Source organism: Monodelphis domestica, chromosome 7 (assembly GCF_027887165.1).
Source record: "Monodelphis domestica isolate mMonDom1 chromosome 7, mMonDom1.pri, whole genome shotgun sequence".
NCBI lineage: Eukaryota > Metazoa > Chordata > Mammalia > Didelphimorphia > Didelphidae > Monodelphis > Monodelphis domestica.
In genome coordinates, this window is record NC_077233.1 from 212,875,323 (window position 1) to 212,901,218 (window position 25,896).

A 25,896-nucleotide genomic window follows, 5' to 3' on the forward strand; every position below is an offset into this window, starting at 1 on the left:
TTTTTTTATTTTTTTCTCTCTTTTTTATCTTTGAAGCACATGTCACCAGTATTAAGATTTTCTTTAACTTTTTGATTTTGCAGTACTACAAGTTTAAGCTACATTTGCTAATGCATGTCCTAAAAAGCTAGAGACTATAAAAACGATGCCACTAATTATTTAAATAAATTATGGGACTTGGCTTAATGATTCTGTCTGATTCCAGGACAAGAGATTCACACAAGAGCCATTGCACAGAGCCAAAGAAAAGCCAATCCAGGATGGATTGATGCACTTCTAGGCCAATACAAAGGTCAAAACCTAGTGTGAAGACTCGAGGTTACTGTGTTTAACATGTTGTTAAGACATAGGCTTTCCTTGTGTCCACACTCACTCTGAAGATACTCACAGACGAGTATCCCCAAACCTTGGCTCCTATAATCTGGTCCCCTTTTCTGCCTCTCATAGTGTGGCAACTTTCTGTAGTCTTGGCTACTGACTGGGTATATGCATCATTGCTTAAATCATTTTGATTGGGCCCTGATTCAAGGACCTGTTATAGATTTATTTTTCCTTTACTTGGAATTTTTACACATAAGACTTTGATAGTCTATATTTTCATTCAGAAATTTTTCTTTTCTTTTGGATTTTTCTGATGTTTTTGTTAATTTCTCTAGCCAATTGATTCATATACTTCATACCTCAGTCATGCATCCATAAGTGATCCTGTATTTGTCAATCACCCTCTTAACGGGGGAATGTAAAAAAATATCATTTAAATTGCAAAGTTTAAATTCCTTTTGAGAAGAATTTTAGGTAAAGAAGATGCTACCTCTCTGAATCCAGAACTGAACTGTTGGAGAAGTCACCATGAAGAAGCCTCCAGACCACAAGTTGCACAAAAATTGAACTTTGGGTGTGGTTGATTGAACATTGATTTGTATGTATACTTTCATGCCAAAAGGGGACTGCCCCCTAACTGTCTTTTTGTCAATTCGTCCAGCAGTTATTGGTTTTGTTCTTTTTTTTTCCTCTTATCCTCAAATTATTGTAATCTTTAAGTTGATTATGTTCTCATGATCCTTTTTGGGGAAACTTCGCCCCCCCCCCCCCAACAACGATCAAACGGAGAAATGTAAAAATGGATTGGAATCCAGGACTTCAATCCCCACAAGCCTTTGCTCCACTTCCCCAGAATGCCTTGTAATCTCACCTGGGCCGAGATCGAGAAGGGATCTAACCTGATGGCAAAGGCTCTCTCTCTCTCTTTTGGGACTTCCGTTTTGGAGCAGAAGTGGCTCTTTCCATAATGTAGGTGAGGTCTTGTTTAGGCCTCTGTGGCCTAGGCACCATGTGTTTCTTATCCTGTATTTTCTTTAATCCTTAATCTTCAATAAACCTCTAAAAAAAATATAATACTCTTTGCAGAGAAAAACAAATTTCTAACTCCCTCAGTCTCTCCCCTAAATTTTAATCTTTACATATGGTAGGACTTTGGTTTCTAATTCACTCTGGTATTTGCTTTCATTTTATGGGTGAGTTCATCCCATTGATGTTCAAAGTTATGATTGCCATTTGTGTATTCCCCAACATTTTGATATTCTCTCTTAGTTCTGCCCTTTCTTCTTTCACTATATCCTTTTAAATCAGTGGTTTGTTTTTAACCAGTCCCCCTAATCCCCATCCTTATTATACTTCTCTTTCTTCCCCCTCCCTTTTTGTTCCCTTTTATTATTTTTTTAGGGCCTATTAAGTTCCTTCCTCCTTCTCTTTTCCTCCCTTTTTGTACTCCCCTCCTCACTACCCACCCTTGGTTTTTCCCTTCTCACTTTCCCTGTAGGATAAGATAGAATTTGATACCCCAATGGATCTAGATGCTCTTCCCTCTCAGAATTGATTTCACTGAGAATAAGGTTTAAGTATTACCTATTAGCACTATCTTACTCTACTTCTTAAAATAACATTCTTCCCCTCCCCTTCCCATGTGCCTCTTTGTGTGATATAAATTATCCTATTTATCTTATTCCTTCAAGTTTCTCTTGGTATCATCTTCCATTCTCTCCTCCCTTTTTCTTTTTTTTGCATATCATCTCAGATCACTTATTACCTATGAATGATTCTTCTAATTACTATAATAGCAAATATAATTTTTGAGAGTTACAAATAATATTTTTCCATATATTAATAGAAACAATTTGATTTTATTGAAGAGCTTAAAGAAGAAAATTTAAATTAAAAAACTTTTTTCCCCTTTCCCCTCTCTTTCTTATTTGCCTTTTCATGTTGCTCTTGATTTTTGTGTTTGGTTATCAAATTTTCCACTTAGTTCTAGTCTTTTCTTTACAAATACTTTGAAATCTTCTATTTTGTTGAATGTCCATACTTTCCCCTGGAAGTATCTAGTCAGTTTTGATGGGTAAGTGATCTTTGGTTGAAGACGCAATTCTCTTGCCTCTCTCAATATCATATTCCAAGCCTTGCAGTCCATTAGTGTGGAAGATTCCAGGTCTTATGTAATCCTGATTGGTGCTCTTTGATATCTGAATTGTCTCTTTTTGGCTTGTAAAATTTTCTCCTTAGCTTGGAAGCTCTTGAATTTGACAATTATATCCCTGGGAGTTGTATTTTGAGGATTTAGTGTAAAGGATATTCTATGAACTCTTTCAATGTCTATTTTACCCTCTTATTTAAGAATATCAGGGCAGTTTTCTTGGATAATTTCTTGTAGTATGATATTAAAATTTCTGTTTATTTCTGGGTTTTTAGGTAGACCAATGATTCTCAGATTATCTCTTTGAGACTGGTTTTCATGGTCTATCATCTTGTCAGTGAGATATTTTATATTTTCTTCTATTTTGTCAATGTTTTGACTTTTTTTTAAATCAATTCTTGCTGTTTTATGAGATCATTGGTGTCCCAATTGCCTAATTCTGGTTTTTAAAGACTGATTTCCCACTACAATCTTTTGATTTTCCTTTTCCAGTTTGTTCTATCCTGCTTTTCATGGCTTCTAGCTGTTTAATTTTGGTCTTCAATTGGGAGTTCCTGTCCTTTAAATTGCTATTTTCTTTTTGAACTGTTTCCCACTTTTCCTGCCAAAATTCTTCCATCTTTTTGTTAAGCTCTGATTTAAATTCTTCAAAAGCTTGTGACCAATTTTCATTTTTTTGGGAAGGTTTGGATGCATTTATCTGTATGTCCTCTTCTGCTATTTCCCCTGTAGCCTGTATTTTTCCTCCATAAAAATTATCCAGGGTCAATGCCTTCTTCTTGTTCTTAGTGTTGAGAAGTTGTTTTTCCTGAGCATTGTTTGCCATCACTATTCTGTTTTTCTCTTCCCTTTCCAGTCAGAAAGTCTGAGTGAGAAGTCTGAGTGAGGAGGGCAGGCTCTCTGTGTATGGAGCTAAGGAATGTGGTTTTTTGCCTGAGGCCACCTCTCAAATCTCCACAGCGTCTACTGTTTGCTGCCCTTCTCTGTGCTATCTTCATGTGAGCCCAAGGACTGTGATTTTCAGCCTGCTGGGGTTTCAAGTCTAACTGCTTTCAGGGGTGGGTCTTTGGTGATCTTAATCAGCTGCCAAGGACCTAGAGGTGCTCCTCCCTCACTCTAGAGGTGCCCCTCGCTCGCTTCCTGATTCTAGTGCCCTGGCTCTGACTCTAGCGCACTGGCTCCGTGTTTGTGGGGTGGGGGAGGGTTGATCAGATCACGTTTTGGTGGAAGCTATTTCACTCCCTTATAGTGTGGAAATGCCCAAATCCCATGTGCCTTCAATGCTCCACCCTTCTGTGGGAGTCCCTTCCTTCATATGAATTTGTTTTTTTTTTGGACTTTTGAGGTAGTATATATTGGTAGGTGCTGAGGAGAGGTAGAGTCCTGCATCTACACTGCCACCATGTTTACCCAGATGTCAGTGATACTGGAGCAATATTTAGTGTGATAGGCTAAATATCTTCACTACCCTCTTTTGTATTTCTCTCTTGTAAACAATAGCTATTAAAAGTCATTTTTGACTTGAACTATAATATTTTAAATTGGTGACCACCATATATTATTTTAGAAATCTCATAAATTTAATCTAACCATCAATTTTAATTTACTTTCTTCCTTCTATTGTAAATAAACCACCATAAAATTCCATCTGACTTGAATATTTCATTGGGATTTAGAATTTAAATCCCTGGCGACCAAGTAAAATATATATTCAGTCCAACCATAAATTTGTCCCTAACACAGGCACATGTGGAGAGCGGAAAGAGAGCAGTCCCTTCTGGCACGTGTGCCATAGGTTCATCAACATGGATATAGATTATGTAGAGAGCACAAATACTGCTTGTATATTTCCCCTGCATATTCTCCCCTATCTTGGAACTTTGGTGGGGACTTGAAGAGGCAAAGAAAGGGAGCAAAACTTAGACATATTGAGGATGCTACTTGCAGATTGCAACATTTTCTCTCTCTCTCTTTTTTTTTTGGTCAAAAATGACAGAGAAAATGATCCCAGGGCATCAGAAGGAGATTGCTGGGAGTAAAGAAACTCATTTTCATTATCACTGATTGACTTTTGACTATCAAAGCAGGTCATAACTACCCAAGACATGAAATTTAAGTTATGAAAGGAAGGAAGAGGAAGAAGAAAAACATTCTTTTAACTAGAACCAGAAATCAGGAACAAAGGGTTCAATCTTGTCAAACTCAACAGAGAGTAATATATCTCAGAAACAAAGAGCCCAATCTTGATCAAAATTGGTAGGTAATGTTTGTCATTCAATCAAGAAACATTTATTAGGCAACTTCTATGCACCAGGCACATAATAGGTCATTAGTCTAATTAGCAATGAAAAAATCACTTATTTAAAAAAATTAAGGATTTACTTATATGTGGTGCTAGTAGCATCTCATGAATGAATGCTCTTGACCAAAGGATCATAAGGTAGAGTGTACTTGTATGTGGTGCTAGTAGCATCTCATGAATGCAATGCATACTCTTGACCAAAGGATCATAAGGTAGAGAGTGAATGTTTAATACAATAATTAATAATAATAAATAATCTTTTTTTGTTACTAGAAAAAATAGAAAAGTACATGGCCTATTGACACTGTATCAATAGCATTATCTTGGCTGGTCAAAAGATAAAGGTTGTGAACCCCAAAGCATTTTGTTTTTTATCCTACTATATTAGAAATTTCTTAAGTTAATTATTAGTGCAGGCAATATGAAGGGCAGATTGAAACTCAATATTAAGCACTTATTTATTCATGCAACAAATATTTATTGAGTTCCCACTACATGCAGGAGACAAGGTGAAGTTCTTTGGACAATAAAAATTAGAATGATCTGGAGAAGGAAATGGCGAACCACTCCAGTATGCTTGCAAGAAAACCCCACATAGGATGACAAAGGGTCAGATGTGACTGAAAAATTACTCAATATCAAAATTATTGTTTAATGGAGGAATAAGATGAATGCACAGATAGTTTTAATAATGAAAAGAAATTAAAGGACAGTAAGTGTAATACAAAGCATTAGGAAGAATCCAGGGAAGAAAAGACTAATTCCTCTTGGGAAGCTCAGAGTAGGTTTTGTGGAGGAACTGGCATTTGAGTTGGGCCTTTTAAAAAAAATGGCATGAATTAGAGAAGTAAAACTTGTAGGAGAAGGACATTTTAGGCAGAAACAGCAGTATGACAAAGGAATGGAAGCCAAAGAACTTTGAAAACTTTAAAGATAAAGTATATAAACATTACTTAAACACTTTTAATTGTTAACATGAGAGAATTGGGGAGGAGTTAAGTATCCCTATTTGGAAACACCATAGGTTATGTGAAGGAGAATGTGTCCGAAAAGAAAGATTGTAGCCAAATTGCAGAGTGCCTTAAATGCACTATAACTAATGGGGAATGTTCAGTCATTTTTCAGTTATGTCCAACTCCTCATGACCCTGTTTGGTATTTTCTTGGCAAAAATATTAGAATGGTTTGCCATTTCCTTCTCTACCTCACTTTTAGGTGAGGAAACTGAGGCAAATGGGATCTTGCCCAAGTTCACACAGCTATTAAGTGTCTAATACTAGATTCGAACTTGGATCTTCCTGACTTCAGGCCTGGCACTTTATCGGCTATGTTATCTAGTTGTCTAATGGGGAGTTGATGATGGTTTTTTTTTTTTTTTTAAATATATTTTATTTGATCATTTCCAAGCATTATTCGTTAAAGACATAGATCATTTTCTTTTCCTCCCCCCCACCCCCCATAGCCGACGCGTAAGTCCACTGGGCATTAGATGTTTTCTTGATTTGAACCCATTGCTTTGTTGATAGTATTTGCATTAGAGTGTTCATTTAAAGTCTATCCTCTGTCATGTCCCCTCAACCTCTGTATTCAGGCAGTTGCTTTTTCTTGGTGTTTCCACTCCCATAGTTTATCCTTTGCTTATGAATGGTGTTTTTTTTCTCCTGGATCCCTGAAAGTTGTTCAGGGACATTACACCGCCCCTAATGGAGAAGTCCATTACGTTCGATTATACCACAGTGTATTAGTCTCTGTGTACAATGTTCTCCTGGTTCTGCTCCTCTCGCTCTGCATCACTTCCTGGAGGTTGTTCCAGTCTCCATGGAACTTCTCCACTTTATTATTCCTTTGAGCACAATAGTATTCCATCACCAACATATACCACAGTTTGTTCAGCCATTCCCCAATTGATGGGCATCCCCTCGTTTTCCAGTTTTGGGCCACCACAAAGAGCGCAGCTATGAATATTTTTGTACAAGTCTTTGTGTCCATTATCTCTTTGGGGTACAGACCCAGCAGTGCTATGGCTGGGTCAAAGGGTAGATATTCTTTTGTCGCCCTTTGGGCATAGTTCCAAATTGCCCTCCAGAATGGTTGGATCAATTCACAACTCCACCAGCAATGAATTAATGTCCCTACTTTGCCACATCCCCTCCAGCATTCATTACTTTCCTTTGCTGTTATGTTAGCCAATCTGCTAGGTGTGAGGTGATACCTCAGAGTTGTTTTGATTTGCATCTCTCTGATTATAAGAGATGTAGAACACTTCTTCATGTGCTTGTGATGATGGTTTTTGAGAAAGGAGATGCCTACTTTTTCAGAAGATAAATCTAGAAGTTTCATATAGACATGCAGCATATGGAGAGGCAGATGGAGTAATACATAGAGAGTGGGGGAGAGTAGAGACAAATATATCATGGTATAATAGAATAAGCCCTGTTCTTGTATTTCCAGGACTCAGACTAAAATCCTACATCTGATGCCTACTTATGTTGTTGGGCAAGTTATAAATCTCCCTGGGCCTCAGTTTCCTCATCTTTAAAATAAGAGTGTTAGACCACATGATCTCTGAGGTCCCTTCCAACTCTATATCTATGATCACAAGAGCAACACTAAGAGTGGTGGCATTTTTATAATACTTTATTGGGGTACCAACCTTTTACATGTGTTATTTGATTTGATTCTCATGACAACTCTGGGAGATCAGTTCTGTGATTATTCTCATTTTGCAGATGGGAATATGAGGCTTAGGGAAGTTAAATGATTTGCCCAATGTGACACAGATCTGGAGTAGGATTGAAATTCTGTCTTCCTTACTCTTGGTCCCACACTCTATACACTCTGTCCCACATCTAGCAGCCTATGAATATAATGGAAATAAATTGCTTGGATGAACTTGAAGTAGATGATCTTCGAAATGGCAGAATAATGCTTGAACTTCTGGCAAATTATTCAAAGCATGTTACTGACCATAAGTGGATAGGGAAGATTCTGTTTCCTCTTGATTTGGGAGCAGAGATCAATGTACATGACTTCTTTTCTCTAGTATTCTGCAGATTATCTAGAGTATGCTTCTTGGAGTGGAGTGATAGCTGATGGGTATTCATCTTTTAGCTCTATCTCCATCACCATTCTCTGAGCTGAACAGAAGAGTGTCAGAACAGAAAGATATGAACAAAGATGGTCTTATAAATAAGCAGTTACTTATGTGGCCTAATGTGGGGAAAGTCTCCTAAACCAGTATTGGCAAACCTATGAGAGGCATGGCAAAGGGGGCTGCTCTCCTCCCCCTTTCCCCTCTCTCATCACCTGCCTCTCTGCCCAGCAGTCCAATGGGATTGTTTCCTCCTTCCCCTGACTGGGGTAAGGGGTGGCTCATATGTAGTGTGATGGTTGTAGTTTGGGTCTTTAAAAAGTTCATCATCACTGCTCTAAACTATCTCCTTTAATGAACCTAAATTTCACTGTTATAGAGTTATTCCAATTTTATTTTATTTTTGTTTAAAAAAAAAACCAACTCCCTTAAAGAACAATACTGTATATTGGTTCCAAGGCAGAGGAATAGTAAGGGTTACGTAATGGAGGTCAAGTGACTTGTCCATGGTCATACAGATAGGAAGTGTCTGTGATTTGAACCCATGAGCTTCAGTCTCTAGGCCTGGCTCTCAATCTACTGAGACACCTGGCTGCCACTGTCATTCCAATTTTAAAGAGTCCCTGGTAAAATACAAATTTGGTATAACATCTTCAACATCTATCAAGTAAAACCATAGCTTTCCAACATTGATAGCTATTTATGTGAGAGAATGTTTAGGGTCATGATAAAGGAAAGTGACTTTTAGAAGGAATTGGAATGTCAGGAAGTAGGAAAGTAAGGAAGAAATTAACTTCCACTTAATTCTAGTCAGGGTCAAATGATGCCTTTGCCACCATGATTCTGATTATATAAATAAGCTCAAAAGTGCTCATTTTTCAGAAAATATTAACATGGAATATTAATTCATTTTTCATAGAACTAGGAAATTTGTTAATACCTTACCAGCAAGTAGAAAACAAAAAATATATATACACACATTAATATACATAAATATAATTAATATATGTCATTAAGATGGGTATATTAATGACAATGTTTTAAATGACTTTTTTCAGACAGTATTATTATTGTTATTGCTCTTAAAGTTGTTGTTTTTATTACATCTGGTATAACTGAGTTATACCATTTATATCATTTAATCAGCAAAGACCAGATCTTGGTGGTAGCCTGTTTGTTGGAATTTGTTTCTTCTCTCCCCAGGCCCCAGTCACCCATGCTATTGTAGTGCAGATGGAGCACCTGGACATGATGGTGAACAAAACTCTCAGGCTGTTTGCTGTAGCAAGTAGGTTGGAAGAAAACTGTTGAAATCAATGGACTGATTATTCCCAAAGGGACAGTGGTAACAGTTCTGCCCTACATCCTTCATCATAATCCAGAGTACTGGCCAGAGCCAGAGGAGTTTTGTCCTGAAAGGCACAGATTACACTCCTGGGAAAATCTGAGAAGGAATCTTTTTCTCTTCTGTGTACCAGTCTTATGAGATGTGTATTCTGGGAGCCCTGTACAGTGATCAAAAAAATGATCAGTAAGTGTAAGTTAAATGACTGCTCTGTGCTAGGCACTATTCTAAATGCTAGACCCTTCAGACAACATGATCATGAACTAACAGCTCCCTATGTGTCAGTAAAGGGGAGATTTCTGTCTATATTGTAGTAGAACTCCAGAATCTTTGTTTTATCATTCCCTTAAGACTTACAGTACCTGGATGCTAGTGCCTTTAAGAAAAAATCAAGTGCCTAGATTTGAATATTTATTTGTTTTCTGAATGCATGTGTCTGTGTGAGGCTGGGAAAGCAGTTTTTTTTTTGGTATTGACTGTATCTTTTTTTTTTTTATGATGAAAACATCCCTTAATTTAATTGGAACCCCATCTGGATAGAAACTGTCCTCTTGGCCTTCTCAATCTGGAAGAGGTTTTCTATTTCTTACAGAAGGTGCTTTCACTGGGTAGCAGAAGGGGAAAAAAAAAGAGAGAGGAAACCATGTGCTCTCCTGTGCTACTGTGGGTGATAAACATCAATTAACTAAGCTATGGCTGACTTTAAAATCAGTTAAAGTTTTTCAGGAAAAAGATATTCTAAGTTTCCCATAAAATTGATTTTTAGGCTCAATTTTGAAGAGCTATTCTCTTTCTATTTGGAATTTGGGGACTAAGGATGGAAAGATTAGAAAGCAGAAGAATTCAGATATGTGGGAATTTCCCCACACTTCAGAGATATCATTTTGAAAAATGAATAAATAAGAAGCAAGATTTATTGCATATGATAATATTTGCTCTTTGAGAAAGAAAGCCACAAATGAATTAACTAGCTGGAGCTGGGTTTTATAAAATTTAATATGAATGCATCTATCTATCTATCTATCTATCTATCTATCTATCTATCTATCTATCTATCTAGTGTCTATGGACTGTTAAATTAGGGGGGGGGAGTTGACTATTTATACAGTCTTGTAAGTATTGTATTCTGACTTTCATTACTATCACAGGCTAGAAATGACAAAATATAATAATTCCTCAAATTTCACACTGGCTTTACTTAGTTCTTGTGTAATATAGATAGGTGTATTTTTTACTTTGTGGCAGCTGGGTGGTACAGTGGATAGAGCACTGGGTTTGGAGTCAAGAAGATTCATCTTCTTGAGTTCAGATCTGGCCTCAGAGACTTACTAGCTGGATGATTCTGGGCAAGTCACTTATCCCTGTTTGCCTCAGTTTCTCAACTGTAAAATGAACTGGAGAAGGAAATGGAAAACCATTCTAGTATCTTTGCCAAGAAATACCAATAATGGGCTTAAGAAGAGTTGTAATTGACTGAAACAACTATATAGTAACAAAAATGTCTGACTTTTCCCTGGTCCATTCAGTGTCCCATTAATAATACAGACATTCTTGATCATTACGATCTGAGTTCTTTTTTTTTTTTTAAACCCATACCTTCTGTCTTGGAGTCAATACTATGTATTGGTTCTAAGGCAGAAGAGAAATAAGGACTAGGCAATGGGGGTCAAGTGACTTGCCCAGGGTCACACAGCTAGGAAGTGTCTGAGGTCAGATTTGAACCCATGACCTCCTGTTTCTAGGCCTGGCTCTCCATCCACTGAACCACTCAGCTGTCCCTTATCTCTCTGAATTCTATGCAGTCTTCTTTGACCATTTTCCACTAGGACAAACTAAGAACACTTCCATTACTATTGTGAAGAATAGAATTCTGAAGTTCTTATGAAGACACCACTTAACAGGAGTTGGAAACACTTATTCATAAATGTTTTAAAAATGTATCAACTCCCAGGATTATAGCACCAAGGGCAAGCTTCCATCTTACTTTTTGTTTCATTGAAGTTGATTGTGGAGGCTTCTGAAGAAGAGTCAGATTAGCCAGTAAGGCTAAAAAGCAATCAGTTTCATTTTTACTAGTCCAAAGAATGGTGGAAGACCCCAAATGAGATACCTGAGGCGGGGAGGAACAAACATCTAGAGTTGGAGGGAGATGAGGAGGCTCGAGTAGGCAATCAAGTATACAATTAGGGAGGTCATTGCAATCTCAGTCATGATGGCCTTCAGATTAAGGTGCTGGTGGTCTTGAGAGAAGCTGTCTTCTGGACTTAAAATAGCCAAGACACATCAGTTTCTTACCTGGGTCACTTCATTCATTATTCACTCAGGGTAGCTTAAGGATGAAGGAAGTTGTAGTAGAGTCTTGCTGAGGCATATTTGATTGGTTTCCATCCTTAGGCAGGGGTGCAGTCCACATTGATTGCTACCTAGTTGCCTCTGCCTTTTTTAAATAGGTATTTTAACAATGAGGTATGAATAACATGGCACCCTAGACAGAGAGGGGTAGGGTCAGAAGAGTATAGAAAACAAGAATAGAGCAGTTTATTTATTAGAGGAAAAGCCTAGGGACTAGGAGCTTGGGTTAAAGGCCCAAAAATAATTTAGTGAAATCATTTTGACTGATATATAAATTCCTATTTAAGTAAACTTGATTGAAATCACATCTACCTTTCTTGAGAACTTGAGCTCAAGGGAGCATCTGGGTGTCTCAGTGGATTGACAGTCAGACCCAGAGAGGGGAGATCCTGAGTCCAAATCTGACCTCAGATGCTCCCTAGCTGTGTGACCCTGGGCAAGTCACTTAACCCTTATTGCCTAGCCCTTACTCCTATTCTGCCTTGGAGCCAATACATTGTATTGATTCTAAAATGGAAAGTAAAGATAAAAAAAAAATGAACTTGAGTTCAAGTTTATCTGGTTACTAAGGATCTCACCCATTCTCTTAGTTGTTCATGTCAGGTATCCAGATCTAGAGATATGCTGGCAAATGATTAATAGCTGCCTCTCAAAAAAAGTTTGAAAGAAACCTTTGTTTAATCTGCATTATTATTATTTTTTAAAAGTTCTTACCTTCTGTCTTAGAATCAATACTAGATATTAGTTCTAAGGCAGAAGAGTGGTAAGGGATAGGCAATGGGGGTTAAGTGACTTGCCCAGGGTCACACAGCTAGGAAGTGTCTGAGGTCAGATTTGAACCCAGGACCTCCCATCTCTGGGCCTGGTTCTCAATCCACTGAGCAACCCAGCTGCCCTTAATCTGCATTATTATTATTTTCTCCATCACTTTCTTAAGTTTAGACATTCGAGAAAACAATATATCAAATGCTGATTCCTAGCATTCTCTGATTTTCAAGGTGCAAATGCTCAAACTAAAATTTTAACCATTAAATCCTTGGAACTATTACATGGGTTCCAGCATATTGCTCTCCAGATTTCATTTTCTCAATTCTATCTAATGTTCCACAAGACCAGCCTTTATATCCAATTCTTATCTTGGTGTGTGTGTGTGTGTGCGCATATTTGTATGTCCCAACTTTCTAGTCATAGCACTGATTGTTAATATGCATATTATCTCTAAATTCATTAATACGGTTAAAGAAATGAAACAGCAACTGTTTAATGTTTCAGGGGATCTTATTGACTTACTCCCATTGAATAGGGTTCTTTTTTCTAACTTTATAGAGTTTGGGTGACTGTAAATTTCCTGGTATAATCTTGTTTGTAATTTTTTTTGAGACTTTTCTTAAAAAGGTTTTGTAGTTATTTCAAATTCTACATAATTTAAACATACTTCTTATTCCTTTAATAGATCTGTCCTTGAAAATCTATATAATTTAAATCCATAATCCTTATACCATTAACAGATCTATGCTTCAATATAACAAATTACAACTATATCTACTTTTTCTCATGACAAGTATTTAAAAAGAATTTTAAAGCTCACTTAAATAGGAAAATACAGTATTGATTAAAAATGTTGTGCTTACACTCTGAAGTATAGACATGAACCAAGATAAATATGATGATAAAGGTAGATTTTATTTTCCTGTAAAATGTTGGGTCACTTAATTTTAAAAATTCTTATTTTTTAAAAACAAGGCAGTTCATTACTTATTGGACTCCAAACATTATTGTTGTAGATTCCCCTGAAGTTGAGAAGTAAGGTTCTGCTTACACCAAAAATACCCACTGTCCCTGTAGGTCATACCAAGATAACAAAGGGAGATAAACCACCTCTGTCTTCCCCAAGGATTTCTGTACAATGCTCCAAAGATATCCTTTCTCTGCCAAGATTTCTATACTGTCCTCTGGAGGCCAGAAGCAACTTAATTTACATTTTGAAGCAAGCATTGGAATAAAAATTAGTTTCCTTATTGTGGTGAATAAATGGTTAGGGACCTCAGCTGGTTTTTTTAGATATGTGTGTCTGAAGAATATTCTATAGTTTTTAGGAGAGATTAAGGATTGGACATATGATCTAATAGATCATATTCTAATAGAATTAACATGGCTCCTATTTTTAGGATTTAGATGGGTTCAAGGAATATACAAACAGAATACCAAGAAAGCTAATCATTTTTTTTAATAGAGGGAGAGGCAGTTTGCCAAAGAAGTTAGTTAGCTTTGGAGGCAAGAAGTTCTAATTTCAGGTCCTGCTTTTGATATGAGTATAGGAGCTTAGGTAACTAGCTCATCTTACCTCTCAGTGCTTCAAGTAACCCTCTAAGATTAAATATTTCAGAGAAAGTGTCAATCTCCATTGGTTGAGGTTTCTTATTGAGAATTAATGACTTGGTCAAGTCCAAAAGAAAATTAGTAGATGATTATCGTGACTGGCAACATCAGGGATTTTATTTTTTTGGTTGGGGGAAAAGTAAAATATGCTTTTTTATTTAATATTTTGAAGTTAATAATTCTGTTCTAAATATATAAAAGCATTTTATGACCTTTCCTATCTGATATCTTGTAAACAGTAAAGTCATATCTATAGACTAAAACTCTTAGCTGTAGAATGGTCTTTTTTTGGTCATCATTGTTGGTTATGTCATAACTGATAAGATTGATGATTTAAAGATCTAATTTGATAGCTGAATTTGTGGGAGATAACTAAATGCCTTCCCCCCTACTTTTTTGTTTTCCGATTTCCATTTCCCCCTACGTATTTGAGTATATGTTATGTTTAAAGCCTTGGGTTAGGCATTAGCTGCATTATGGTGATGAGATTCAATTAAGGGTTTGATTCCTCTTGTGAGTCAATTACCTTTATCTTTTCTCATGACCACAGGTTATACCCCTAAGTTTGGCCAGCTATCTTACAAATGTGAGCTCCTGGCTAAAAAGAGAAGCAGGCGAAAAAGTATAAATCACTCACAATGCTATATATCTCTAGTGTTGACCTCTCTCTTGAGCCATTGTCCTTAATCTCTTATCTGCTTATTGATTTTTCCACCTAGATGCTCACCTTTACTTCAGATTCAATAAGTCTAAGACCTGACATTCTCTCTCTTAGTTAAAAATCTCCTGGTCTCCTGAGTTACTGTTTATAATTTAACAACTCAACAGATATTTCTGCAGTGCCTTCTAAATATTAGTCAACATCCTATTTCAATCAAGGCACCATTGCTGTCACTCAGAGTTCAAGGGCCTCTATAAAGATGGCAGGAGACATGAGTTCTTGCACATCATGTTCTGGCACTAGACTACTTGAGTGGGGAAACTAATTTCACCTCTGGGAATATCAGTTTCCTGTAATATAAAGGACGAGGTGCCATTGCTGTAGCACTGAGGGCAACTCTCAAAGGGCCTCTTCAAGAAATGACAGGAGACATGAGCTCTGACATTAGACTCCTCTTGTGACCTTAGGAAAGTAATTTCACCTCTGGGAATAGCAATTTCCTATAATATAAGGGAGTTAAGCTAAATGATCTCTTTGGTCTCTTTTAGCTTGAACATTCTGATTTTATGATCTTTAATTTTTTCTTAGCCTTACCTCCTAAGGCTAGTCACTCACCAAATATGTACTTCTTTCTTTGTATTGTTTCCTAAATCTTGCTTTTTTCCCTATTCTTTCACTAGTCTAATGCATCATCTCCTGACTTGATTATTTTATTAGGGTTCTGACTGATATCTCTCTCTGTCTCTCTCTGTCTCTGTCTCTGTCTCTCTCTGTCTCTCTGTCTCTCTCTCTCCCTCGCTCCCTCTCTCAACCCTTACCTTCTGTCTCAGAATCAATATTAAGTTTTGGTTCCAAGGCAGAAGAGTAGTAAGGGCGAGGTAATTAGGATTAAGTGACATGCTTGGGATCATACATCTAGGAAGTATCTGAGTCCAGATTTGAACCTCTCATCTGCAGACCCAACTATCTAGTCAATAAGCCACCTAACTACTCCAAATGATTTCTCTCACTCTTGTCTTTTTCTACTCTACTCCATCATACTGCCCATCACCAAATTAGTCTTCTTTATCACTGCGTTTACCATATCACTTACTTCCTTAAAATATCAAAAATCCACATTATTATCCACAGAATAAAATTCCAACTCTTAGCATTTAATATCCTTCATAACTAGGATTTAACTTATCTGTCCTACTCTACCTGCCATTAAAACTCTGCATACATATTTTCCAACACAAATATCTTGTTCCAGTCTAAAGGACCTTGAATAATTTAATCTCTTGCTCTCCTTAATAGACTTCTCTCCAGCCACTGATAATCTTCCTAAACCCATTTCTCATTGGTTAGCATGCTTGCACTCTGTCATACTCTCCCCATCCCAGTGATTTGGAACCAGAGTTGCAATTGTTATGTCTGACTCTTCATGACTCTGTGTACCAAAGCATATCATTATTGTCCTTGGGGTTTCCTTGGCAAGGATACTGGAGTGATTTTCCATTTCCTTCTCTGATGAATTAAGGCAAACAGAGATTAAGTGATTCACTCAGGGTCACATAGCTAGTAAGTGTCTGAAGCTAGATTTGAACTCAGGTTTTCCTGACTCCAGACCTAGCACTCTACCCACTAAGCCATTTAGCGGGCTCAAGTTGTCATTGCACACACCCTAGTCTTTCTTCCCCATGACCTGTTCCATTCCTTTCAACCTTCTCTCCTTCCTCCAAATGTTCCACCCTACATCTGCCTGTCACTTTCATTGCATTCTCTGGAATGCTTGCTCCATAGTTAACATGCTTATTTTCATCATAAGTTTTTTTCTTTTTCACTTCTTTTTTATTTCACTTATTGAATCCTGGCTCCCTTCTGATGACATATAATCTCTTTCTTCCCTATCCAGTACTTCTTGTAATTTTCACCCATACCCTCTCAGTCCTGCTTATGGTGAGTCAGAATATTCTGTGTTCCCCATTGCCATTTCCAGAATCTATCACCATTGTGTAGTAACCCCATCTCCTTTGAGATGCATTCAATACAAATTGATCACCTAACCAAGATTACCTTCTTGCTCTTCCTCTTCCAATCCTTTTCTTCTCTATTGCTTTCTGTGTGATATGCACCTTTAGTTTTTGGAGTATAGATTCATTTTTTGGACTAGATCTGTGATTTCACTGACATCATGAACAAAATCTCAATGACTTCCAATGTAGATCATAGAATCCATCTTCTGACCTCCTTGTTATTTCTTGAAATTGAAATATTTTAGTGCCTTTGGACCTGCTATTTCCCATGTGTAGAATGTTACCTAACTACCTTAAACTAAGAAGTTTCTCAGATGGGCCTTTGCTTCTGGGACAAGCTTGAGATCATTGAGAGTGGTTTCTAACTTGCTGTAGGCTCTTCTTTTTAAATTCTGTGACTGACTAATTGCCCATCTATAATATCTTTTGCAGATTGATATACATATTGATGGACATGCTCCATAGGCATGTTATCTAACTGTATGTCCATTTTTTTAACCTTCCATCTTAGAATCAATACTATATATTGGTTCCAAGGCAGAAGAGTGGTAAGGGGTAAGTGACTTGCCCAGGGTCACCCAGCTAGGAAGTATCTGAGGTCACATTTGAACCTAAGACCTCCCATCTCTAGGTCTGGCTCTCAATCCACTAAGCCAGCTAACTGCTCCCTACCTGTATGTCTTGGTTTAGGCAAAAGACATTTTTCATACATTTGGTCTTTCCCATATGGCTGGGTAGGCTAAACTCTTTGGAATGGTTCCAGATTTCTCTCAGGTTCTGTGATATTTCAGGACCCGACATAACCAGTAGAATGTCAATTGTAAAGTGGAACATTTGGAAAGTTTCACAGTGCACAGAGAATCACTCTTCAACCTGGACTCTGTGCAGTATTTCCTGCATAATTTTTCAACCCCCTTAGTACCAAAGACCTCCTCCTCTAATCTCTTATGTAAGCCACATATCTTAGACCTTACCATCTCACATGATATTAACTTTAAGATTCAGAACTTTGCCATTTTGGTTCCTGACCTCACCCTTCTATCCATTGGCCTTTCCCTCTCCTTAATTCAAAACAAGCCTTCTCTTCACCATCATTGTGAGGTCCTTTGATTCATCCCTATCCTTCCACTCTGTTTTCCTATTCTGAATATCTATTCTATCCCTTCTGAATAAGATATTCAGAAGATGCTGTTTTGTATTCGATCACTTTCATCCTAACCTTGACCCCATGTTCTGCACCTTGATGATTCTCTATCACCCTAGAATCCTTTGATGAGGAGATCCTCCATATAGCCTGACCTCTTAGAGCAGTGTGCAAATTATTTGGCTCAAAAATGAAATAATTAAATATGTTGACATGTCATAAAACTTAGTTTTTATATCTTAAATAGAAAAAATGCAATATGTCTTTCTTTTGTTGCATTCACTTGTTTTACACAATTTGGCATTGAGTTAATATGATTTTGACATATATTCTGCAATTCATCATCATGAGTCTACACTTTTATCACACTGGATATAGTGTGCCTTTGATGAATAGTCCATTTTTCCAAGTCAAGGCTTGACAATGGGATATAAATCAAGGGAGTTCCCAAGCCATTAAAACATGCTTATCTCTAGCTCTTGCATAAATTTCTTAATCTTTTGTGATTTGTGGTATGATACAAGGTTGTATTGCAGTATTCCATATCCATTTGGGAGTTTCTGTAATTCTGGAGCAATTGTTCTTTTCATCATATTTATCAGGGTTCATCATTCCCTCAATGGGTCTGAAACTTCTGGATTCACAAGAAGCAAAAAATACCCCAAATACATATATTTCCTGGTGGCTGTTTTACAGCATAATGAAGAAGCCCAGATCTATAGCTTCACCTGGACCATTCTGAGAATGGTTTTGGCACAGCTCTGAATGAAAAAGTGAGTTTTATTAGCAAAACTTGTATTGTCTTGCCCATGACAAACATTTTGTCTTCACAGCAAGCAGTTAACATTTGTTTATGTTTTAAATCTTTTCTTTCTGTCCTTTCCTTCTATCTTTAAGAAACCTATGCTCTGCTATAGAGCAGGAGTGGATGTCAAACATTGACCTCAAGAAGCAAATGTAATTGGGAAATATTTTACAAAATAAATAAAAATATACAATTTATCATAGATAACATTAACTTGTGGTTTTCCAAGTCAATGTACAATGTATAGTGATATATTGTTGTTGGTTTTTTTTTTTTAGTTTGACATTAGTGCTATAAAGGAATTGATAGTAACCCCGTCAGTTTCCAGGTACCTCTGACTACTCTTTGACCTTTTTTCCTCTCTGAGAATGAGTTAGGCTGTTTTACAGCAAAGCTCATCAGTTTTACTATTGTTTTAAATATTTACTCTCATTTCCTTTGAATTATGGTGCTACTGATCTTGTTTTATTATGGGCTGGAATGATTCTTTAAATACTCAACTTCTTTATACCAGTCATTGCTGTAACATCTTGTCACAATTTGCATGTTTCTTTGAAGGAACAAATAGCCATTATTAAAAAACCCAACAAAAACAAAACTCTACAAAAATCCCACAGGATTAAAGACACAGTGATGGAGAGGTCTGAGACAGGCGTATACAGCATGAAGGCTAAAGATCCAAGATGGTGGAGATACCAATTCAATTCAGTTTTATCTGATCAAGGTCGAGTGTTCTGAGTCAGCCTGATGATTATAGAAGCATTCAAGCATGAATGACCACTGTGGTCATAAAAGGAAAGCAAATTAGATGATTGCTTATCTCATGTAATTCACACTCCATTGAGATCTTTGTCAAACTTCCTACCTCACTGGGTTATTATGAAGAAGGTCCTTTGCAAACTTTAAAGTATGATGGAAATGCAAGGTTATTATTATCACCATCTAGTTTTCCTCAATCCTTAGCAATCTGCCTGTTGGCATTACTATTACTGAATCTATTCTCATAGGTCATGAGTGACCCCCTAATTACCAATTCAAACAACATTTTCCCCTCTAAGACATCCTTTTCCTTATCTCTTCATTTTATAACTTTTATGGTCTGACCATTCTCTACTCATCTATCTATCTATCCATCCATCCATCCATCCATCTATCCATCCATCAATATTTATTCAGTATCTAATATGTGCCAGGTCTTGTGCTAAGGGCTGGGGATACAAAAAGAGGCAAAAGATATTATCTGTCCTCAAGGAGTTCATAATCTTATTATCCAGATACTCTATCCTTCCTTACCTTTAGTAACACAGTCCTCTTTTGGCTTTCCTCTTAAACTCCAGTTCTCCTCTAGAGCCTTTATGATGCATATTTGCTGACATTCCCAAAGGTTTTGTACCTGGTACCCATCTCTTTTTCTCTCTATGTTTTTTGCTCTTTCATTGTTTCATTTGAGTTATTGAATTTAGTTTCAAAATAATTTATCAATCCTCTATTATACAACAGGGGTAGTTAGGTGGTGCCCTGGGAATTAGGAAGGCACATTTTCCTGAATTCAAATCTGGCCCCAGACACATAAGCTGTGTGGTTCTGGGAAAGTCACTTACTCCAGTTTGCTTCAATTTCCTCTTCTATAAAATGATTTTGTGAAGAAAATGGCAAACCACTTTGCCAAGTCTTTGCCTTGTCTTTGCCAAGAAAATCCAAAATATGGTCACAAAGAGTTAGAGCACCCCAAAATCAACTCAACAGCAACAACTGTGTACCAGCCAGTATGCTAGGTATTGAAGATAAAATGACAAAAACCAAATGATTCAAGGAGCACCCTTACTACTGTGGAGGGAAGTAATATGTACACAGATAAGTAAATAGTCTATATCTCACACACATACCTACATACATTCATAGTATAATATAACATATATAGAGGGGAGGGATCAGCAGAGGCTGAGATGAATCTTAAGGGGAGCTAGGGAATTCTAAGATGAGAAAGGGAAACATTACAGGTGTGGGAGACAACTAGTGCAAAAGGAAATGGAAAAGGAAGATGAAATATCAATTAACATCCCATCTTCTGCAAGAAGCTGTTTCCAAGGAACAGCTACGTGGTTTGGAGGATAGACAGCCAGGTCTGGAGTCAGGAGAAACTGGGTTCAAATGTGACCTTAGACGCTTCCTAGCAGAGTAACCCTGGGAAAGTCACTTCACTCCAGTTGCTTAACTCTTACTACTCTTCCATCTTGGAACTGATATGTAGCATTGATTCTAAGACAGAAGGCAAATGTAGGAAAAAAAGAAAAATGCTATCTAACTCCAGAGGAAAAACCGATAGAGTCTGAATGCAGATCTAAGCATACTATTTTCACCTTATGTTCTTTATTTTTTTTAATGACTGCTCTTCCACAGTTTGACTAATATGGAAATATGTTTTACATGATTGCACACATAAAGCCTAGATTAAGTTGCTTGCTGTCTCAGAGAGGGAGAGGGAGAGGCAAGGGAAGGAGAGAGTATGGAACTCAAAATTTTGGAAACTAAAAATGTTGAAAATTGTTTTTGCATGTAATTGGAAAAAAATAAGATGTTATATTTAAAAAAATGATTGTTGATTTCACTTGACTTAAGTAGTATGTAATATAGAGTGTGGGAGGGGAAATAATGTGAAATCAGTCGTGAAGGACTTAAATGCCTAATAGCGGAGTCCTTAGCTCTGATCTCTCTTCTGAGCTCTAGACACATATCTTTAGCTGTCTATGGAAATTATTTTCCTCCATGGCTTCCTGGCATTTCAAGGACAAGCACTGCAAACTGAGCTTTCCCTTTAAACCTGGTCTTCTTTGGAATTCTGTCAGTGTTAAACAGAAATCCAAGACTAGCCCAGTCTTTTTTATCTAAAAATTTGCTATTATTGTAACACTGGCCTTTATTGTCTGTAATCAGCTGTTTTATATTTTACTCCTTCCCTGGGGCATAATCACAAATAAATAAAGCTTACTCTCCCAACAAGTGGGAAACATATTCTCCCCTTTTCCAACCCTTCAGTCTCTGGAGCGGTTCTTAGTTTAGCTTAGTTCTTATAGAACATATAATCCCAACTTCAAGTCCAAACACCCTTTAGAATGGAATCTCAGGCACTCTAACTTCTCTGGGCTTCCCTGCTGGGATGGTGGACTGAACCACTCTGAGTGTATTCCTGGCTCCAAGATCACTAGGGCTGTATAACTTTTGGATCCAATGATGATCACGGCCTGTACCTGAAACTAAGAAGGACAAATATCACAGAACAGAAACAAACACCCAGATTAATTATTTGGAGCCAAGGTGGAATAAGGGAGAATTTCCCCTCTCCTTGATTCAGTTCATGGTGCCCCTGAAAGAAAAGCATAAAGAGAGTCAGTGTCTCAGTCTTTCCAGTTTTAAAGTGTTATGATTAAAATTATCTTGAAAGCTTGATTTTTGGGTAAGAATATAACTTTATTTATAAGGCTAGCATTATGACCTATAGATTGGTAGGTCCATGACCCCCTCAGTGACCAAAAACCTCTGAAACGCTGTCAGACAGATCTATAAATAGATTTTCAGGAGCTCATTATTTAGCTCTTCTCTTGAACATCCCAAGACATCTCCAATTGGTAAACAGCTAATTAGGAGGTAGTCCATCAAACTATCCATCCCTCCTTATCATTATGTGATATGCATGAAGAAAACCCTTGTCACACTTTTCTATTAACCAAATTTTGTTAAAAGGAAGATCTTCAATGGGATTCCTAATGACAAAGAAACTGTAAAGAGCAGAGTCTCTCTGATCCAGAACTGAGACACAAAAATACACAAAATTTTACTTTTTAATCTAAGATCCTTAAATGGAAATCAAGAAAAATAAATTTTCATATTTCCTACTCTGCTTCTTGGGGAGACATTGCCTCAGTTTCTCCAATAAAGCACCACAAAAATGATGACTAAATTACTTGGAGAGTCTAACTATATACTTGAGTGTTTCTTAAAATGATGTAAAAAAAATAACACATGTTGACATAGAGTCAATGTGTGATATTCACCTGGCCCAATTGTCTTACAAAAAATAAATAATGGTGCATGGGGAGGACATAAAGGGCTTCTCACAATAGATAGCTCATTCCAGTCACTCAAAGAAGGCTGCAACCACCCAGACTCTCCCAAACTGTAAAGGATAATTTTAGCATTGTGACCTAAACTATATTAATTATTGTCTGCCATGGATATCCCAAATAACAAAAAAAAATTACCCAAGTCAGTCTGGAAATTTATGGTGATTTAATTAATATAGTGGAAAGAAATTTAAGAAGAAGGGAGAAAGAAAAGGGTGTAGGATTTCTACCACCTGGCTTGTGCCAGGTGGGAAGATTAGAGGCTCTAGAAGGTAAGGTTTTGGAGAGAAAAAGAGGAAGGAATCAGCCTGAACTCCAAGAGGGCTCAGCCAAGATGCCTGAACCTGAATTAGCTCAAGGACAAACTCACTGCCAAAACCCAGACAAATAGCTGCCACCATGCCAAGATGTTAGAACGCTTAGCACACTGCCAGCCAGAGATGCCTCTCCGGGAAAAGAGGCCGAAGAGAGCAAGTTACTTGCCCTATATAGACAGTTTTATGTCACTTTCCTGTGTCTCATCTGTACCAATGTTAGCTTAGCTTGACTTAGGACAGCCCAGGGGTCTGTCCACTGTTTCCGCATATGTCTGTTGAAGGCCATTTTCTTAAATACTTAATCCTTGAGTATGGTACAGACATTTCTGACCTTGTTAAACTAAGTAGGGTGGAGAAATGTAGAGTTCCCAAGACTTGATTCTGTTAAACCAAGTATCTCCATTGTTACTAATCAGGAGATAGCTAAATCAGATCTTCTAAAGCATAGTCTGAATAGGGTGGAGTAGTTTTAAAATTTAAAAAATGCACTTAAGGTCTACAAAAAAGTATCATGGGAGTTAGATTAAAATAAAATTAGAAAGTTCATAATAAAATAAAACAACAACAACAATGCAGCATATTGTTGTTCAGTTGCTTCAATTATGTCCAATTCTTTGTCACCCCATTTGAGGTTTTCTTGGCTAAAATCCTAAAGTAGTTTACCATTTCCCTTTCCATCTTATTTTACAGGTGATGAAACTAAGGCAAACAGGGTAAAGTGACTTGCCCAAGGTTACACAACTAATATCTGAGTTTGCCTTTGTACTCAGGTCTTCTGGATTCCAGACTTCAGGCTCTATCCACTAGATCATCTTGCTATCTAGTCAACATAGATAATGTTAATTTGTAGTTTTCTAAGTAAATAAAAGCAAGGTCATTTTGAAGAGGAGTTAGTAGCCTTAGGAACATTAGGAAAGGTTTCATATGAGAGGGATAGCTCGAGTTGAGTTTTGATGGAAACCAGAGGTTCTAAGGGACTGAAGTGAGGAGGAAGTGCATGCCAGGCATGGGGGACAGTCTATACAAAGGCATGAGATAGGTGATAGAATATTATGTGTAAAAAGACCAGTTTATCATGTCAGACTGAAATATGTGAAGGAGAATATAGCAATTTTAATTTAAAAAAATCTAAACTTAAAACAACAAATAAAATGAAGATGATAATGAGGATTTATACGTGAAACCATGAATCTTTATTATTGTCAGCTTTCTTTTCAAGTATGTAGTAAATTAAAAACATTACTTTAAAAGTTATCCTTCAAAAACATTGATTGCTCACAGGTAGGACGAGCTAACATATTAAAAATAACAATCCTAACCAAACTAATTTACTTATTTAGTGCTATACCCATCAAGCTACCAAAATACTTTTTTAAACAGAATTAGAAAAAAACAATAACAAAGTTTATTTGGAAGAACAAAAAATCAAATATATCTAAGGAAATAATGAAAAAAATAGGAAGGAAGGTGGTCTTGTAGAACCAGATCTTAAACTGTACTATAAAGCAGTGGTCATCAAAACCATGTGGTACTGGCTAAGAGACAGAAGGGGGAATCAGTGGAATAGACATGGGGTAAGTGACCTTAGTAAGACAGTCTATGATGAATCCAAAGATCCCAGCTTTTGGGACCAAAATCCACTATTTGACAAAAACTGGAAAAATTGGAAAACAGTATGGGAAAGATTGGGTTTAGATTAACATCTCCTACCCTACACCAAGATAAACTCAGAATGGGTGAATGACTTGAACATAAAGAAGGAAACAACAAGTAAATTAGGTGAACGCAGAATAATATACTTGTCAGATCTTTGGAAAAGGAAAGATTTTAAGACCAAGCAAGAGTTAGAAAAAATTACAAAATGCAAAATAAATAATTTTGATTATAGAAGTTTTCCTTCATTTTTTTATGAGGGGAATAATATGTAATAGAATTAGAAAGGTAAGTTGGACCCAGGCATTGTGTAGCATTTTCTGTTACAAATAGAGGTGTTTGTATTCAGTCCTAGAGGTGATAGGGAGCCATTGGAGTTTATTGAGAGGGAGAGTACATGGTCAGATGTAGATTTAGGAATATGATTTTGGCAAATGTATGGAGGACTGATTGGAAAGAAAAGAGGCTTGAAAGGCAAGAAGATGGAAGACTCTATTGTAATAGTCAGTAAGTATATATTGAATAGGGTAAGGGTGTTCAGGGAGGACCAGCATCTCTGGCATGAAAGTTTGCCAAGTCCTTTCAGGATTGCTTACTCACCTTTGGTGTCTACTTGGCACCTCGCATTCACCTGTGCCTCCAAGGATCTCTAGCATATACTATGGCCATATCCTGGTAAACCATCTTGGCAGATGTGCTAAAGTAGGTTGAGGGTAACTAATGGACCACAAACCCATCAATGAGTTAGAGGATGTCTAGTGGGTAATAGCTAGCTAGATATCTGTAAGACTGTTGGAGATGAAAGACTAGAGGATAGGAAAGGTAGAGAATCATCAGCAGAGAAACAGTGACTAAATCCATGGGAACAGATGTTCCAGTTGATATTGTATTGAGGTATAAGAGAGGAGAGCCCAGGACAGAGCCCTGTGGAACACCTGTTATGAGAGGGGCATTACCTGCATGAAGATCTAGCAAAGGAAAGTAAGAAGGATAAGAGTCCGGGTGGGAGATGAGGAAGGCCTGATGGTATGGGTGAAGAAAAAGAGATCAGTGCAAGAGATATTATGGAAGCAGACCCAACAAGACTAGGCAACCAATGTGGATGTGTGGGATTGGGGAGAGTTAGGAGTCTAGGATGGCATCAAGGATGAAAACTTGGAAGGCTAGAAGGGTTTTGATGCCCTTGATAGAAACTGGTAAGTTTGGAATAGGGGTGTGTTTTCTGGCCAAGAAGATAGTTTC